Source organism: Capsicum annuum, chromosome 1 (assembly GCF_002878395.1).
Source record: "Capsicum annuum cultivar UCD-10X-F1 chromosome 1, UCD10Xv1.1, whole genome shotgun sequence".
Taxonomy (NCBI): domain Eukaryota; kingdom Viridiplantae; phylum Streptophyta; class Magnoliopsida; order Solanales; family Solanaceae; genus Capsicum; species Capsicum annuum.
Genome location: NC_061111.1, coordinates 219787316 through 219806497, shown reverse-complemented (window position 1 = coordinate 219806497; position 19182 = coordinate 219787316). Strand labels below are relative to the sequence as shown.

Genomic DNA, 19182 nt, shown 5'->3' with positions numbered 1-19182 from the left:
AATTTTTGAGATTTTCTTTTATTAGATTGTGTTTTAGGCGTCTGAAGTTTTCTTAAGGGTCCTGGTAACCATCCCTGATCCTATTCATCTTCACTCACTAATTCATCTCTTTAAGGGTCCTGGTAAACATCCCTGATCCTATTCATCTTTACTTATCAATTCATCACAAAAATGACACTATCCTTATTTCTCTTTCTATTATTTCCCAAAATATCCATTTTGTTGAATTATTGGTGGTATTTCTTTTAAAGGATCAAAATCGTCAATCACCATCACCATCACTATCTAAATCATCAACCATAATCAATATTATTTTTAGAAAAGATCCTTATTTGGTGTCACTCTTAAATTAATTATTCATTGGAACTCTCATTCAAATGATATTTCCCCCCTATAGATCACGTCAAGATCGTAATCCTTCAATCTTATATACCCGTTATGGTATCATTTATTTTTTCAAAATCTTCATCATCAATAATCACTCTTTTTGATAGCATTCTTCAATCATAAATATATATATATATATATATATATATATATATATATATGTATGTATGTATGTATGTATGTATCAATTCACATGAGTAAATTTAACTGATAATATCATTGGACCAATTGCTTCACTCATACTATAAGCATGATTGATATTAAATTCAATTTATATTTTTTTTGTCTGTTTGGTCATATTCATCACAAAGTTCAATTCTCTGCTCATCGGTCCTCTTCATCACATTATATTTGCAAGTTGGGGGTTCTTTCGTACCTTTCAACTCATGAGGGATATTGGAATATTGATGTATTTATTCATTGGACCGGATAGATTCACCTATTGTATATTTGTCTGTTGCAGTACAAAGCTTGGGTCAGCCTTGATTTCAGCCACCTCAACATATTTATTTCATCCCAAATTCAGAAAATCCTTATATATTATTTTATTCCTTTTGTATGCCTAGGTAAATCTTTAGTATATATCTCCAATATATGGTAAATCTTTAGTATATATCTCTAATATTTTGTACCTTATTTAGAAGTGTGTCCTACCCTATTTAGGAGTGTATCTTTTTATTATTTTGTACCTTAATTAGACTTCTACCTTATTTAGAATATTGAAGTCGGCTTAGTATTACTTCTATTTAGATTAATTTCATTCTTTTATTGTACAAATAGGGCATTGTACATCAGTTGTATTCATTCAATGATTCAATAACATTCAATAATATTTCAGTTATTCAATAAATATTCAATATTCATTCAGTTTTATTATTGAATCAATCAAGGTTCAATATTGTAAGACCCAACAAAAATCTTAGATCATTTCAGTCTTATGCTGTATACTAAAGGGGTTCAAGACGTAGAAAATTTAGCTAAGTGTTAAAGACTTAGCCTTATTTTGGTCACTTAACTTTGATGTATTTTGTTTTGATCTTTCCAACCTTAGATTGTCGATTTTTAAACTGAATCATGATCAAGGATGTCTATAGGTCATCTAAGGTGACTTTTGGAATTTCCAGACATTGTTTGAGACATGTTTGGATGACCAAAATAGTGAGCCAACGCGATTAGGAGGCATCACGTTGGCTATTGCATCGTCACCATCGACGCACCGCATTAGTAATCACATCAGGTTTATCGATGCGGCGCGTCTCCTATCACGTCATTGGGCATATTTTAGTTTATTAAATTAGGGGTTTGTGGGGGGAAAAGGAGTTATTTTCCACCCATATTAACCCACTATAACACAAAATTAAGCCTTCCACAAGGCAAATTCACTCATCCTTTCATACAATTCTCTCAAGAGCAAACCCTAGTTCATCAAGTCTAAGATCAAGTTCTAAGAAATCACCGACAATTCTCACAAATTCAGAAACCAAGGTATGTTAAATGTTCATCCATGGGTCCCTTCCAACCATGGAGTCCAAGAATCAAATTTTAAATTTAAAATTATGATTTTTACAAGTTATTGTGATTTTTAACCATGAATCCCCATGAATCTTGATTCTATACCATTTTTACATGAAATTGTTGTTGTTATTAAGTCCCACAAGTTTGAATAATGTTGTTTACTGATTTAAATCATAATTAGTGCTGTTGATGTTGAAAACATGTCATTAATACAAGACTTAAACTATTCCCATGCTTAGCTTAAACTATGAATATTAAGTGTTTGATGAAATGCCTACAAGAATGAATTTTGAATAAATACTTTCACATTATATCCTCAAAGTCTTAGTACTATTTTGGTATTATTGTTATCGAGTCTTGGGGTTTATGAATGCCTGAAAACATAGTTGTTTACTTAGTCTCAGTATCTTCAGAATAGTTTCAGATATGTTATGAGCATTATCAGTTCAGTCAGTTATCATTATCAATTAAACATAAAACCGTTCAGTATCCTGAGTCAGTTCAGTTAGGAGTAGGATTTAGCACTGAGCGAGTATAGGGATGACAGTTTCCTCATTAGTGAGACAGATCCATTAGTATCAGTCCCTGTACTCCTGAATTACGTATCCAACATAGGATATGAGGATTTACCCATCAGTTCAAGCTTGACTACCACTCAAGGGTCACCCATCAGTTTAGGCTTGACACCCTTAGTCGTTCGAGATATCATTTTATGGATTCACATAGCTAATGTTAGTCCCATGGAATGGTACTGACACCCTTTCTACTGAGGTCACAGGTTGGACCCTAATTTGCTCATTGGGGCATGTTAATTAGATGATAGCTCCCATAGTCTCAGTCCAGTAATCTACTCATTAATTCAGTTTTAGTTTTACTTGACCATAGCATACAGATATAAGTTATTCACTTATCAGTATTCAGTATCTCAGTTTACAGATTATATTCATAACATGTTTTATGCTTGGTCATGCATTCTTTGTCTTTACAGATTTCATGCATTCTATTCAGTACTTTATGCTTTACATTCAGTCAGTTATTACTCATGCACATGAACCCATGTGTATCAGCCTAACCTCACTTAGCATACCAGTACATTCAAAGTACTGATTACATACCCATCTCTGCACTATGATATCTAATATCATAGGTTTGGATGCTCAGTTCCCTTATCACGCATGACATACCAGATTATCAGACACTTAGTTCCCTTATCGCGTATAGATATACCAGATTATCAATTATAGCAGTGGTGAGTCCTCATACTTCGAGGACATGATTTATTTACCTCAACTTACTTTATCAATTTCAGTATTTACTATTCAGTCAGAGTTAGTTGGGGGTTTGTTCCATTATCTCTACAGTAAGTCAGTAGAGGCTTTTCCGACTAGTATAGACAATTAGTTAGACTTCAGATTTTTAGTTGTTATTGTCAGTTGTTTTATCAGTATTTTTAGTATTGTTTTACAGACATTATCAGAACTATGATTTAAAACCTTATGGCATTCCTCAGTTAAATTTCGCATATGATCTTTTGTTATCAGTTTTACTCAGTGCTCACAGTAGGTACTAGCTCATGGGTTAGCTTGTGGTCTCTTAGGACCGTAATCACTGTGTGTCACCCAGGGTGTAATCTCGGGGTGTTACAAACTTGGTATTAAAGCCTAAGGTTCTAAAGAATCCTAGGGAGTCTGAAAGCCGCATCAAGTAGAGTTTTGTGCATGGGTGTGAAGTGTGCCACACTTATGGACAAAAGGGTACAAGACATTTTTAGAAAAAGTTTCCCTTCTTTCTGTGTTTATATTGTGCGAGTAAGCATGAGATCAATCTAAAATTCTTGTATAATTCAACTCTTCCTTCTATTTACAGAAATGCCTCCCAGAAAGAACAACGGAAGGAGAAACGGGAATCAGTCCGTACCTCCGCCTGTTCAGGAAGATCCCCTGAATGAGCATGTCTCTTATGCTGAATTCAGAGCTGCCTCCACTACCTTATCTTATTCATTAGTTTCTCAGAACAATCAGCAGGCTGTTTTCCTATCTAGTCTTATGGATTATACTTAGCAGAGTGAAGGGGGAAGCGTAGAAAGAAAAGGAGAAAGAATAAGAGGGACAAAACAAGTAGTTTTAAACCAAAATCAGAGATTGGTAACCATTCTCAATTCAGTCAAAAGTATTCAGCCCCAATTTCAATTTCAGCTAGTATGCCAGTTCCAGAGTTTAGGAGTAATAGTCGAGATGGGATGCCAGGCTCCAAGACCTAGAGTAGTATGAGCAGTGGTCGTACCCACCCACTTTGTAGAGAATATAGTAAGAATCATAAGGGTGTGTGTAGAGCGGGAAGTGATGTGTGTTTTAGATGTAGCAAGTCAAGCCATAGAGTCAAATAATGTCCTAAGTCTGGTCTGCAGAGTCAGCACAGTCATCTTCTCAGTAGGGCGCCACCTTCAGTGCCACCAGTGGTCAACGTCAGAATAAACTTTATGCACTCTAGTCCTGACATGATTAGGAAAGTTCTCCTGATGCGGTTACAGGTATGTTATAGGCCTTTCTTATTTTGTATATGTTTTACTAGACCACGGAGCTTCACTTTCTCTTGTAACCCCATAGAGCTGTCAACTTCGATGTCAGGCTTGAAATATTAGTATAGCCCTTCTCAGTGTCTACCTTAGTGGGCAAACCCATTATAGCTAGGCGAGTATACAGAAATTGCCCGATTACAGTATCCCAGCAAACTACTTCAATTGATTTCAGAAATAAAGTCGTTCAATTTTAGTATCTCGATAAACCAGTCATTGAATGAAAGGGTTGTACCTCCTCAGTACTTAGGAGTTATATGTTTTTTCAGTTTTTTTCTCAGAATCCTATGACAGAATATGACCTAGAGTTAGAAGCATGAACCCAGGAGTTTAGCAGTAGTAGAGTGGGGGTCGTGTTATCTGAATTCAGTAGATTTGCCATTCATGGGTCTGGTTGTGTGAAAGGTGAATCAGTAGGCTTGAAACAGTGTATGCAAGAATTTAATTTTGGTAATTTGGAATTATATGTATTGTTGATGTTAGTGTAGTGGTAATTCTCATGGTGGGGGGGGGGGGAATAAAAGTTTAGAGATATTGATTAAGTGTTTCACAGACTTAGAATAATGGCCTTAAGCTAAGGAGGAGATGATAGAATAAGCAACCAAGTCAGGCTCTCAGATCTTACTAATGATGCCAGTATGAGTAGAAAAGTGGTAGGAAAGGATGATGCCCAACCCGTTCTTATCTCAGCGAAAGATTTCTCAGTCATCATGATATCTACTCATTCCTTACATATCAGCCCTATAATAACAGCTCATGTTCATGCAATTTATAGAAAATCATGTACGCTTTCAGTCCCTAGTAAGAAGAGTTCTAGTTCACCCAGTAGTCCGAATCATATTCCAAGAATTTATGAACTCCAAACTTAGGTCATATAGCTCATGACTATGTATTCATGCTTTACAGTATGTTCAGTTCCAGTACTCATGCTACACTCCTAATGATCAGCGAAATTCAGAATATGTAACACCCCAAAATATCATCCTGAGACGTCACACAGTGCTTAAGGTTACAAGTAGGCCTAAGCTAACCCTTTGAGCCTGCTACTTCTTCTAACACTTACGTTAAGATAGACTAGCCAAGAATAAATATTCTGTCATATCAAAACTAAAATGAATAAATGATAGATACTGTTTGGAAAACAAATACTAATAGTCTTTAAACAAAGTCGTAGTCCGACAAGCCTCTACTACCAACAAAGAACTAGAGAGACATTGGGACAGACCCCCAACTGACTCGAACTAAACTGATAATGATAGTCCGTATACTAAAAAAAAGCTAAAAATCTGAGGAAGTAGGCCCTCGAATTATGAGGACTCACCACTGTGGGAGCATAGACAAAGATGCTCGGACTACTCATGCTACGGATACTGAGTACCTGAATCTATATTATGGGACAATGTAGCACACAGACGTATATGCGGATCAGTACTTTAAGGATGTACTGAGCATATGGGGGTGCAATACAAGAAGTAAACAATATCATCAACTTTGTAGAAAACATGCATACTAATATAAATGACTCACATAGCTTGAGGAAAAACTGAAATTCGAATCTCATAAATCATGTATAATAAAGCACATAGTACAAATCTCGTGAGTCATTATATTTACTTCTAAAATCCTTATTCTCCATCTTGTTCTCAAAACTTTGTAAGAAAGAGGAATCTTAAAACAATAGCTTTCAAAACTTATACTTTTATCTTATAGAGAATAAGGGACTTCTTTGAAACTTAGAGATTATAGGACTTTGGGACTTAGGGACTTTGGTCTTGGGAGTTTCTTCTAACCAACATAAACCATGCGAGCTGACATGGAGTCCAACGTCTTTCCCACATTGGGGAGAGCTGCTCTATCCCTGCTATCGGAATAGAACCTTTAACTTTAGTGATCACTATCTTAACCCACTTAGGGAAATTTAGAAACCTACGGTGGCTCATAGTTCTGGGGCATGATACCTCGGAATCATACCCTCTTGGTGCTAAATACTACTCCCATACTTATTGCTCAGAACTTTAGGAAATCCACCTCAAAATAGCATAAAGGTTTACAGTTAAAACTAATTATGCTTATCTTCGCCTTAAATTATAACTTGAATGAATAGTGTGGATTCCTATCTTTGCTTGGTTCAAATGATCAACTTTCTTCATCAAAAATGGAAAATAGCTATTCATGGGATACTTAAATCATGATCATTCTTGAAGTTCAACATACATACTAGGGCTTAGTGGCGCATGCTTCAATTTCATATCAAACACCATAAAAATTCATACTTTATAACACAATTATTCATAATTCAACTTAAAATGTGGAAAATTCATCAATAGGCATAGAAATATAAACAAAATCATGTAATTCAAATCTCAATCCATGGGAGATCTTATAATCTTGAAAATAATGATAATGGGTATAAACCCTAACTTGATTTTCATAGAAATCATAGTAAAATTCAGAAATTTATAACTTAAAGAAAGTTTTTTGGATACAAGAACGCAAGGATTGTTCTTCTTCAAACCCCACATACCTTAGATTGATAAACTTGGATGAACAACTTGCGTTCGAGATGTTATTAGAACTCTTGAATGAGGGTTCTTAGAATTCTTGCACTAAGAACTTGGAATCTTGACTCAATTTGGAGAATTGATGGAGAAATCTAGAGTTTCTTGGAGGAGAAGTATGATGAACTAGGGTTTTTTTTTTTGAAGAGAATAAGGATTAGGGCATAAAGTGCTTTGTTATGTAATTGATTTTATGTTTTTGGACGGATTAGGAGTAGGTTAATTGACCAAAATACCCCCCTTTAACTCTTGACAAACTGGATAAACGAAATATTTGGGAACTGAGTGGCCACCACGACCTACCACTATCGCGGTGGCTCACTGGAAATCGACCACTGTGAACTGGGCAGACTCCACGATGCGGAGCCATCACGGTACCCCTTTGGAAATGCCATTTTGGCACCTGGCGCGACGCGCCATTATCTCGCTGAGCTTCTAGAAAGTGACAACTGGGAAATTGGGGTCCTCCGTGATACGCCACCATTGTCGAGTCCCACTAGAATTTAAAAAATGTTAAATAAACCCTCTCCGCGACGCGCTAAACATCAGAATGACGGTGTTTTACAACTAGAACTTAAATTAGCCATAACTTCTTTCTCGGTTATCAGATTTTGGCAAATCTTATATCGTTGGGAAGATAATTCAATTTTTCACACGATAAAAAGTCAAAAATAGGAAAATTCTATATGATTTACACATTACTTACTTTATAATCATCCCTTAATCTTCTAGAGACAAAATCAGGCTTGAAGAAAGTTTGGGGTATCACAATATCTCTCCCTTGGGAACATTCGTCCTCGAATGTGGATGACAAAATTGAAATGCTGAAAAATGAGGCTATAACTAGTGTGTGCTACTAAGAGTATGACTATACTGATTTGCAAGTGCATGAGCTATCGCATAATTGTCTATATAAAGTTTGAAACATGGAATGAAAGAGATGGGTTGAGGTAACTTGTTACCTTAAACTAAATCTGATTCTGCAGCGAAAATTTGAGGGCACTTGGTTTGAATATCAGTTTCCGTCTCCCAAGTAGCGCCCTCAACTGACTGGTTCCTCCAAAAAACTTTGATCAAGGGAACTTCTTCGTTCCTTAGTCTACGTATCTGGTGGTCTAGAATCTCAACTGGAATCTGTTCAAATGAAAGATTAGTCTAAATATCTGAGCTCTCTGAAGGATCCACTACAACGGAATCACCAATATGTCTCTTAAGCATGGAGATATGAAAGGTGGGATGAACAACTGATAGATCTGCGGGCAACTCAATTTCATAAGCCACTTTCCCAAAATGACACAAAATTCTATAAGGGCCAACATAACGGGGACTAAACTTCCCCTTTTTCCCAAACCTTTTTACCCATTTCATGGGTAAAATTTTCAAGTACACCAAATCACCCACCTCAAATTCAAGATCTGTTCTCCTCACATCAGCGTATGACTTCTAATGACTCTAACCTGTCTTCAATCTCTCTCTAATTATCTTGACTTTCTCCATTGCATCAGGTTCAATCAAAGCAGCCTCACCCACTGTAAACCAACCTATGAGTGATCTGTTTCTCCTCTCATACAAAGCCTCAAACAGGGCCATCTGGATGCTAGAGTGATAACTATTGTTATATGCAAACTCAATTAGTGGCAAATTCTCATCCCAACTACCCTTGAAAACAAGAGCACATGCTCTCAACATATCTTTCAAAGTTTGGATGGTCCTCTCAACTTGACCATCTATCTGCGGATGAAAAGCGAAACTCAAATGAACTTGGGTACGAAGATCCTTCTGAATAGCTCTCCAAAACTGAGAAGTAAACTGAGTACCCCTATCTGAGATGATAGACAAGGGAACTCTATGCAATCTGACTAACTCCTGGATATACAATCTAGTATAATCCTCAGCTGAATAAGATATATGCACCGACAAGAAATATACTTAGTCAACCTGTCTACAACAACCCAAATAGAATCATGATGATGACACAAAAGAGGTAAACCAGTCATAAAATCTATATTTACCTCTTCCCACTTCTAAGTGGGTATACCAAACACTTGCATCATACCACCAGGCCTTTGGTGCTCTACCTTAACCTATTGGCAAGTTGCACACTTCACTACAAACTCTGCTATATCCTTCTATATGCCACTCCACCAATAGATTTCCCACAAGTTGCAGTACATCTTGGTAGCGCCGGGATGAATAGAATATCATATACCATGCGCCTTAACCATAATTCTCTGCCTCAGGTTATCAACACAAGGGACACACAATCTATCTTGAAACCTCAACATATCATCTCCCCCTTGGGAGAAAATCTCTACCTTTTGGTATTTAACTGATTCCATTAGTTTGACCAAACTAAGATCCATGTCTTGCTTCTCCTTTACTTCTGAAACTAAAGAGGATTCAGAACTACTCTGAACCCAAACATTACCTTCAGCTGAATCAAGCAACCTAACACACAATCTAGCTAAATGATGCACTTCACAAGCCAAATTCTTTTTATCCATCTCCACACTACACATAGACAACCTACTAAAGACATCTGCTACTACATTGGCCTTGCTCGGATGATATAACACACTCATATCATAATCTTTTAGAAACACTAACCATCTCCTCTATCTAAGATTTAACTCCCTCTGAGTAAACATATATTGCAAGTTTTTATAATCCATAAACACATCAACATGAACACCATACAGATAGTGCCTCCATATTTTCAAGGGAAAAACCACAACAGCTAATTCAAGATCATGGGTTGGGTAATTCTTTTTATACGGCTTCAACTGTCTAGAGGCATAGGCTATAATCTTACCTCTCTGCATTAATATACAACCCAAGCCAACTCTAGAGGCATCACAATACACCATAAAACCATCAGGAAAAGTTAACACTGCGGCTGAAGTGAGTCGAGTCTTCAACTCCTGAAAATTCTTCTCATAGGAATCCGACCAAAGGAACTTAATTTTATTTTGGGTCAATCGGGTCATAGGAGACGCAATAGATGAGAAACCTTTAACAAAATGGCGGTAATAGTAAGCTAGACCCAAGGAACTCCTAATGTCAGATGGAGAGATAGATCTAGGCCAATTTTTTACAGGTTTTGTCTTTTGGGAATTAACTTTAATGCCTTCAGTTGAAATAATATGACCCAGAAATGCTACTGGCCTTAGCCAAAACTCACACTTGCTAAATTTGGTGAATAATTGATGATCTCTAAGAGTCTGCATGGTCATTCTCACTACGGGATTAAACAAGGATATCATTTATGAACACTATGACAAACACATCAAGATACTGCTTGAACACTCGATTCATGAGGTCCATGAAAGCTGCTGGAGCATTGGTTATTCTAAAAGACATAATTAGAAACTCTAAATGACCATAACGAGTTCGGATGACTATCTTTGGGATACCACACTCCTTTACTTTAAGTTGGTAATAGTTGGATCTTAGGTCTATCTTTGTAAAATAACTTACACCTTGCAACTGATGAAATAGGTCATCAATTCTAGGAAGAGGGTACTTATTCTTGACTGTGACCTTATTAAGATGACAATAGTCAATGCACATACACAAAGAACCATCTTTCTTTTGCACGAATAGAACAGGTGCACCCCAAGGAGAGACACTGGGCCTTATGAAACCTTTATCTAGAAGATCTTTGAGTTGTTCTTTCAAATTCTTACGCTCTGCGGGGCCATATGGTATGGAGGAATAGAAATAGGCTATGTATCGGGAAGAAGGTCAATCCTGAACTCTATCTCTCTATCGAGAGGTACCCCTAGGAGATCTTCTGGAAAAATATCCGAAAACTCATTAACTATACTGACTGACTGGATAGTTGGAGCCCCAGACTTAGTGTTCTTAATGCGAAATAGATGATAAATACAACCTTTGGATATTAGATTTCTGACTTTGAGATAGGATATAAAATGACTCTTGGGAGATACTGAACTCCCGGACCACTCGAAGACTGGCTCATCAGGAAACTGAAACTTAACCACACGGGTACGATAGTCTATAGATGCGTAACAAGAGTAAAGCCAATCCATATCCAGAATAAGATCAAAATTGACCATATCCAACTCTATCAAATCAACAATTATGTCTCTATGAAGAACAAGAATCGGGTACTTTTTGTAAACTTTTTTAGCAACAACTGACTCTACTATTGGGGTAGACACCAGAATAGGCTCAGGGACATTTTCAAAGTTTACCTCAAATTCATTGCAACCAACGGTGTCACATAAGAAAAACTATACTTAGGGTCCAACAGTGCATACACATCAAAATAAAAGATACAAAGCATACCAGTAATAACATTTGTGAATCCTCCTACTCCTGGTGGGACGAAAAAGTATAGAATTAATTCTGGCACTGACCGCCAGTATTACTGGATGAAGCACCCTGATGAGGGGCTGGACAAGCTAAAGGAGCTGGTGTAATGGTAGCCTGAGTCTGGGGATGAACATCTCGACTCCCCAATCTAGCATGTGGACACACTCTAAGTCTATGGCCTAACTTGCCACAACCAAAACAACCCCACTATTTGGCCAAACACTCATTGATATGGGTCATACTACACTTAGCACATGAGGGATAATTAGGCTTGTTACTCACACTGTGCTGGGATCTAGACATAGAGGACTTATTCCCCTGCTCTTGCCTATTTCTGGGTACGGGAACACTAGCTGATGAAGGCGCTGACATAGACGAATGACTCTGAAACTGCGGTCGATTCCCTCTATGGGATCTAGTCTAACCATGATCATACTTCTCTGACCTAGCCCTCTTGTTTCCCCTTACTCTATTTATCTCCCTTATTTTATCTACCTCAATCTGCTGAGCATGCATCATCAGTTTGGATAGATCCATATCCTTATTAAGCATAGCAGTCCTACGCTCTTTTAGTACCAAACCAGACACACCGGTCATGAACTTACTCATACTAGATTGGGTGTCAGCTACCAAGTCAGGAGCATACTTAGCTAGCTGGTTGAACTTGAGGCAATACTCCTTAACAGTCATAGAGCCTTGCCTCAGGTTCATGAATTCTTCTATCTTTTCTTCGCTCATCTCAAGTAGGAAAAACTTATCCAAGAATGTATCTTGGAATACCTGCCAAGTCATAGGAGCAGCATTCTCCCCTCTAGTCTTCCTCCATGCCACAACCCAGTCATAAGCAATATCTTTTAGCCTATAAGAGGCCAACTCTACACTCTCTTCTTCAAAAATATGCATGACTTGGGTGATCTTCTTCACCACCTCAAGATACAACTGTAGGTCCTCATCTGTCTTCGACCCATAAAACTTTGGAAAATTCATCCTCATAAAATCTCGAATCCTAGCTACAGCTGAATCACCTCCTTGCTAATACAGAACTACAGACAGGTTATTAGCCCAAACATTAGCGGTGACTGCCTGGGCTAATGCCTAAAAGGCAGCCCAAAACTCAGCGGGAGACACGTTCTCATTCAGGGGATCGCCCGATTGAGGTGGCTAATCAACATTCCTGTGGGCATTAACTCTTTGGGGAGAAATTTTCTGTCATAAGAGAGTATGAATTAATAGCAGAGAGAGACAACTATAAGAACGGCGGATTATGAAAGAAAGAGGTGGCTTTTTCCTAAGACGTCTTGTAGCCTCTTGCTCATAGATGAAGTGCGCTATACACCGATGATCAAGATTCTACATAACATGGCTTGTCAGAATCCCTAGGACTCCTTAAACCTTAGGCTCTAATACCAAGTTTGTAACACCCCGAAATCTTATCCCGAGACATCACACGGTGCTTAAGGTTACAAGTAGCCCCAAGCTAACCCTTTGAGCTTGCTACTTCTTCTAACACTTACGTTAAGATAGTATTGCAAAGAATAAATATTGTTTCATATCAAAACTAAAATGAATAAATGACAGATACTGTCTAGAAAACAAATACTAATAGTCTTTAAACAAACTCGTAGTCCGACAAGCCTCTATTACTAACAAAGAACTAGAGAACCATTAGGAGAAACCCCAACTAAATCAAACTGAACTGAAAATAATAGTCTGTATACCAAAAGAAAACTAAAAATCTGAAGAAGTAAGCCCTTGAATCATGAGGACTCACCATTGTGGGAGCGTAGATAAAGATGCTCGGACTACTCACGTTGTGGATACTAAGAACCTGAACCTATATTATGAGATAATGTAGCACACAGACGTATATGTGGATCAGTACTTTAAGGATGTACTGAGCATATGGCAGTGCAATGCAATAAGTAAACAATATCATCAACTTTATAGAAAACATGCATACTGATATAAATAACTCACATAGCTTGTGGAAAAACTGAAATCTGAATCTCATAAATCATGCCTAATGAAGCATATAGTACAAATATCGTGAGTCATTATATTTACTTCTAAAATACTATTCTCTATATTGTTCTCAAAACTTTGTAAGAAAGAGGAATCTTAAAACAATCGCTTTCAAAACTTATACTTTTATCTTATAGAGAATAAGGGACTTTTGTAAAAGTTAGAGATTATAGGACTTTGGGACTTAGGGACTTTGGGCTTGGGAGTTTTTTCTAACCGACATAAACTATGTGAGCTTACATGTAGTCCAACATCTTGCCTACGTTGAGGAGAGCTGCTCTATCCTTGCCATTGGAATAGAGCTTTTAACTTTAGTGATCACTATCTTAATCCACTTGGAGAAATTTAGAAACCTACGGTGGCTTGTAGTTATAGGGAATGAGACCTCAGAATCATACCCTCTCGATGCTAAATACTATTCCCATACTTATTGCTCAAAACTTTAGGAAATCAGCTCAAAATAGCATAAAGGTTTAGAGTTAAATCATAACTTGAATGAATAGTGTGGATTCCTATCTTAGCTTGGTTCAAATGATCAACTTTCTTCATCAAAAACTGAAATTAGCTATTAATGGGGTGCTTAAATCATGATCATTCTTGAAGTTCAAATACATACTAGGGATTAGTGGCCCATACTTCAATTTCATATCAAAAACCATAAAAATTCATACTTTATAACACAATTATTCATAATTCAACTTAAAATCTGAAAAATTTATCTATAGGAGTATAAATATAAATAAAATCATGTAATTCAACTCTCAACCCATGGGAGATCTTATAATCTTGCAAATAATGGTAATGGGTATAAACCCTAATTTGATTTTCATGGAAATCATAGTAAAATTCAGAAATTTATAACTTAAAGAAAGTTTTTGGACACAAGAACGCAAGGATTGTTCTTGTTCAAACCCCACATACCTTAGATTGATAAACTTGAATCAACAACTTACGTTCGAGATGTTATTGGAACTCTTGAATGAGGGTTCTTGGAATTCTTGCACTAAGAACTTGGAATCTTGACACAATTTGGAGAATTGATGGAGAAATCTTGAGTTTCTTGGAAGAGAAGTATGATGAACTAGGGTTTTTGTTTTGAAGAGAATGAGGATTAGGGCATAAAGTGCTTTGTTATGTAATTGATTTTATATTTTTGTATGGATTAGGGGTAGGGTAATTGACCAAAATACCCTCCGTTAACTCTTAACAAACTGAAAAAACAAAATATTTGCAAACTGAGTGGCCACCGCGATGCGCCACTATCGCGGTGGCTCACTAAAAATTGACTATTGTGAACTGGGCAGACTCCGCGATGTGGAGCCATTGTGGTGCCCCTTAGGAAATGCCATTTTAGCATCTGGCGCGACACGCCGTTATCGCGCTGAGATTCTGGAAAGTGACAAATGGTAAATTGGGGTCCGTCGTGATGATCCACCATCATGGAGTCCTATTGGAATTTAACAAATGTTAAATAAACTCTCTCCATAATGCGCTAAACACCATAATGACGGTATTTTACGACGATAACTTAAATTAGCCATGTTATCGAATTTAGGAGAATCTTATATCGTTGGAAAGATAATTCAATTTCCCACATGATGAAAATTTAAAATTACAAAAATTCTATATGATTTACACATTACTCACTTTGAAAGTCATCCCTTAATCTTCTAGAGATGAAATTAGGCTTGAAGAAAGTTCGGGGTATCATAGATTATGTTGTATATCCTTAGTGTAGGTATCTTGATGAATCTATGATGTTGCTATTCTATTCCTTCGGCCTATTTTAATTGGAAAGTTCTGTATAGTGTTCATTCATGCTTCAGGGCCTCATGTTTTAGCCTTTCAGTGACCTCTCCTTATAAAATGATATAGTGATGAGCAATTGCTTAGATGGGAGAGAGTAAATATTTCATGTTAAAGAAAGATTGTTGCATGCTTGTTTTACTCGAGGCTGTAGTTATGAATATAGGCTTGAATGTCATCTTGGAGTGTAAGTGGATAAATGCATTACGCATTGGTGAATGGCTAGTAAGAAGTTATATTTAGTTGTTGAAGGGGAAATCAGAATCATTCATCAGATGAGAAGTTGTGAAAATGCAGGGTGTATTAAATTCATGATTCAGACTAGTATTACCGTGTTATGTATGCATTTCATAGATACGAGTAGGCTTGTACATATGGGAAAATTCAGTCCAGCTCAGACTTTAGTAGTCAGAGTTATTAGTGCCCATGTGAATATTTTCAGTAGTCTTAGGTGAAGTGCAGTATTAAGGTGGAAAGTATAGTTGAGAGAGTGTTCGAGGAGTATGTCTAAGATTGAAAGTTAGTAGTTGCAGTGCATAAGGTCTAGTAGCTCTATACTAGCTGATATTTCATAGGACTATGTTCCATATTATAGAATTTTAGCCTTGTTATGATTTCTTATTCAAATGTTTTATTCAGACCATGCCCAAGATTCTTTGCTCCCTAACATCGTTAGAACTTCTTAGAAAGAGCATTGAAGAAATGCTCTAGTTGAGTGTGGCTATTTCAAGGGGTAATCTGTTCCCATCTATGTAAACTACGAATTCAGCTTGTTTCATGTTTCAGAATCTAGATATTTGGTCATAGTTCAGTTCATAACCATTTCGTGCATCATCTTAACTTTTCTAGTATTTCAGCCAAGTCATATTATTTGGGGGACGAACTATCCCAAGGGGAGATATAATACCCCCGAGCTTTTCATGTACTAAATCTATCATCTTTTCTTCACGAAACTAGATCTAGAAGGAGGTAATAGTTACTCATAAGTTGACTCCCTCATTTCTATCTTAGCCTTATAACCATTTTCATGTCACTACATGTGTTCAAGAAATCAGTTCAGTTCATGATATCCAGTTCATGTATCATGTTTTAAATTCAGTTATGATCTCATGTTCCCATTCATCCATGTTCAGTAAATGATCTCAGATTCTTTAGTATTATCAACTTAAGGTAATAATTTTTCTTAGAATTTCTCTTTTCCATAATCAATTTTAGCTGTATATCATTTTTATGTCATTCATGCATTCAAGAATCAGTTTGGTTAGTCATCATGTGTCATACTCAGTTATGTAGTCATATTTTAGTCAGGCATGTTCAGCATGTAATCTCAATTCCTATGTACCTCTCAATTCAGTTAGTCTCATTTGAGGACGAATGTTCCCAAGAGGGATATATTGTAAGACTCTACAAGAATCTTAGCTCATTTTAGTCTTATGCTGCATACTAAAGGGTTTCAAGACTTAGAAAATTTAGGTAAGTGTTAAAGACTTAGCCTTATTTAGGTCCCTTAACTTCGATGAATTTTATTTCAATCTTCCCGGCCTTATATTATCGATTTTTAAGTTAATTCATGATCAGGGTTATCTATAGGTCATCTCAGGTGAGTTTCAAAATTTTCGAACATCGTTTGAGATATGCTTGGATGACCAAAATAGTGAGCCAATACGATCAGGACGCATCACTTTAGCTATTGCATTATCACCATCGACGCATCACATTAGTAATCGCATCGAGTTTATCAATGCGGTGTAGTGCCTATCGCATCATTGGGCACATTTTTGTTTATTAAATTATGAGTTTGTGGGGGCAAAGGAGTTATTTTCTACCCATCTTAACATACCATAACAAGAAATTAAGCCTTCTACAAGGCAAATTCACTCATCCTTTCATACAATTCTCTCAAGAGCAAACCCTAGTTCATCAAGTCTAAGATCAAGTTCCAAGAAATCACCAACAATTCTCACAAATTAAGAAACCAGGGTATGTTAAATGTTCATCCATGGGTTCGTTCTAACCATGGAGTCCAAGAATCTAATTTTAAATTTAAAGTTGTGATTTTTACTAGTTATTGTGTTTTTTAACCATGAATCCCCATGAATCTTGATTTATACCATTTTTACATGAAATTGTTGTTGTTATTAAATCTCACACGTTTGGATAATACTGTTCGCTGATTTAAATTATAATTAGTGTTGTTGATGTTGAAAACATGCTATTAATACAAGTTTTAAACTATTTCCATGCTTAGCTTAAACTACGAATATCAAGTGTTTGATGAAATGCCTACAAGAATGAATTTTGAATAAATGCTTTCACATTATGTCCTCAAAGTTTTAGTACTATTTTTCTATTATTGTTATCGAGTCCTAGGGGTTATGAATACCCAAAAACATAGTTGTTTACTTAGTCTCAATATCTTCAGAATAGTTTCAAATATGTTGTGAGCATTATCAGTTCAGTCAGTTATCATAATCAGTTTAACATAGAACAGTTCAGTATCCTGAGTCAGTTCAGTTAGGAGTAGGATTTAGCACCGAGCAAGTGCAGGGATGGCAGCTTCCTCATCAGTTAGGTAGAGTCATTAGTAGCAGTCCCTATACTCCAGAACTATGTAGCCAGCATAGAATATAAGGAGTCACCCGTCAGTTCAGGTTTGAATACCTCTCAGAGGTCACCCGTCAGTTTAGGCTTGACACCCTTAGTCGTTTGGGATAATATATTAGTGGATCCATACAGCCAGTGTTAGTACCCATGGCATGGTACTGACACCCTTCCAACTGGGGTAACAAGTTGGACCCCAATTTGCTCATTGGGGCATGTCGGTTAGATGATAGCTCCCACAGTCTCAGTCTAGTAATCAGCTCAGTAATTTAGTTTTAGTTTTGCTTGACCATAGCATACAGATATAAGTTATTCACTTATCAGTATTTAGTATCTTAGTTTACAAATTATATTCAAAACATGTTTTATGCTTGGTCATGCATTCTCAGTCTTTATAGATTTCATGCATTCTATTAGAACTTCATGCTATACATTCAGTTAGTTATTACTCATCCACATGAACCCATGCATATCATCCTAACCTTATTTAGCATACCAGTACATTCAAAATACTGATCACATACTCGTTTCTTGCGCTATGATGTCTAATATCATAGGTTCGGAAGCTCAGTTCCTTTATCGCTATAGATATATCAGATTATCAACTGTAGCAGTGGTGAGTCCTCATACTTCAAGGACATGGTTTATTTACCTCAGGTTACTTTATCTATTTCAGTATTTACTATTTATTCGGAGTTAGTTGGTGGTGTATCTCATCAACTCCATAGTAAGTCAGTAGAGGCTTTTCAGACTAGTACAGATTGTTAGTCAGTCGTCAGTCTTTTGATTGTTATTTTCAGCCATTTTATCAGTATTTTCAGTATTGTTTTACAGACATTAACAGAACTATGATTTAAAACCTTATGACATTCCTCAGTTAAATTCCTCATATGATCTTTTGTTATTAGTTTTTGTAAGACCCCACAAAATTCTCTCATAGTCTGAGCCTTAAAGCGTGTCAAGTAAGCGTAAATCCAGCCCTAAAAGATTGAGAAGTGACTTCCCAAGTGAGAAATATTTTAAATCGTGTAGAATTTCCCTAATATCAATATTTTGTCATGTAGATAATTGAATAAGTATAACAATTTGGTCAAAATCTGACATCGAATGAGGAAGTTATGGTCGTTTTACTAAGAGCTGTCGAAACTGCCCCAGTGCGACAGACAGGTTGATGGACTGTCGAGCTTGTGACGGACCGTCGCCCAAACCGTTATAACCAAGATAGTAACTCTCTCTTCTGGCCTAAATGCGACGGCCAAGACGACGGACCGTCAAGCTAGCGACGGACCATTTCTAAGACCATCGCAACTGAGGCAGTGTGGCCTTTCTCTGACCAACGTACGATGGACCATCCGAAACGCCATCAAACTAGCGACGGAC

At 36.8% G+C, this 19182-nt stretch overlaps 1 pseudogene; it reads left to right on the top strand.

Moving 5' to 3' along the window:
- Window positions 1–19182, top strand: part of LOC107861421 — a 48112-nt pseudogene that overhangs the window by 25160 nt on the left and 3770 nt on the right.